Here is a 976-nt window from a genome sequence, read left to right as displayed (position 1 = left end):
GAGGAGAGCAGCTGGGGGGGTCCCAGAGCAGCTTTGAGGGGATGGTGAATGGGCCGGGGGGAACTGGGAGTGACTGTGAGGATCCCGGGATGGCTGCGAGGGGATGAGGAGCTGCTCTGAGGATCCCGGAGTAGCTGAAGGACTGGCTCTGAGGCACTGGGGAACGGCTGCCTGAGGAGGGGAGGGAGTGGCTGTGAGGGTCCTGGAGCCACTTTGAGGGGATGGGGAGCTGCTCTGGGGTTCTGGGAAGCAGGCCTGAGGGTCCTGGAACAGCTGTGAAGGGATAGGGAATGGCTGTGAGGGTCCCAGAGCAACGGAGGGAGCTGGAGAACAGCTGTAGAGGTCTGGGGAAACGGCTGCTGGGGGTCAGTTCTGAGTAGCTGATTCGTGGCTGTGCAGGAACATGGCCCTGGGCCCAGGGACAGGGCTGAGGGGTCACAAGACCCAGCCCAGGGGCATGGGCAGGTGTGTGGGTGAGGGATCTGGGGAGCTCGGGGTGCCAGCTCTAGGAGCTGTGGAGGGCGCCTTGCCCAGCCCTGCCTGGATATGGCAGTGGCTCTGGGGCTGGCAGTGTTGGACACTGGCCCACTGGGCTCTGAGCCCTCCGGCCAAGATGTCACCTAGGCGCCACAGATGACCTGGCATGCCTGCTCCCGCACAAAGCACGCCGTGCGCAGCCCTGTGCTGCCAGCACCCACGGATGGGGCAAGTGCCAGCGCTGCCCAGAGCCTTGTGTGCTGGCCAAGTGGCGACGAGCCTGGCAGTGGAGCAGGCTGTGGGTGGGGAGGGAAGAGCCAGCCCAGGACAGGGCCTGCCCTTCCCGGGGCCATGCCTGTGGGTGAGGCTGGGACAGACACCCCCTTCCCACCCCATGGCATGGAGGGAGGGGAAGATGTTCCAGGCATAGGCCCAGGAGAGGAGCCAGCCCTGGCAGGGGGATGCCGCCTCCCCAGGGGTCGGCCCGTTGGCTCGTCCA

General features: G+C 66.2%; 1 protein-coding gene across 1 annotated transcript in view; it reads left to right on the top strand.

The window, feature by feature from the left end:
• SLC25A10 (solute carrier family 25 member 10) overlaps positions 1-976 on the top strand; it is a 6,865-nt gene that overhangs the window by 512 nt on the left and 5,377 nt on the right. The window lies entirely within an intron of this gene.

This window comes from Corvus brachyrhynchos, unplaced genomic scaffold, assembly GCF_000691975.1.
Source record: "Corvus brachyrhynchos isolate BGI_N302 unplaced genomic scaffold, ASM69197v1 scaffold340, whole genome shotgun sequence".
NCBI lineage: Eukaryota > Metazoa > Chordata > Aves > Passeriformes > Corvidae > Corvus > Corvus brachyrhynchos.
The sequence above is the reverse complement of the archived record's forward strand: the minus strand, read 5'-3'. Positions and strand labels throughout refer to the sequence as shown.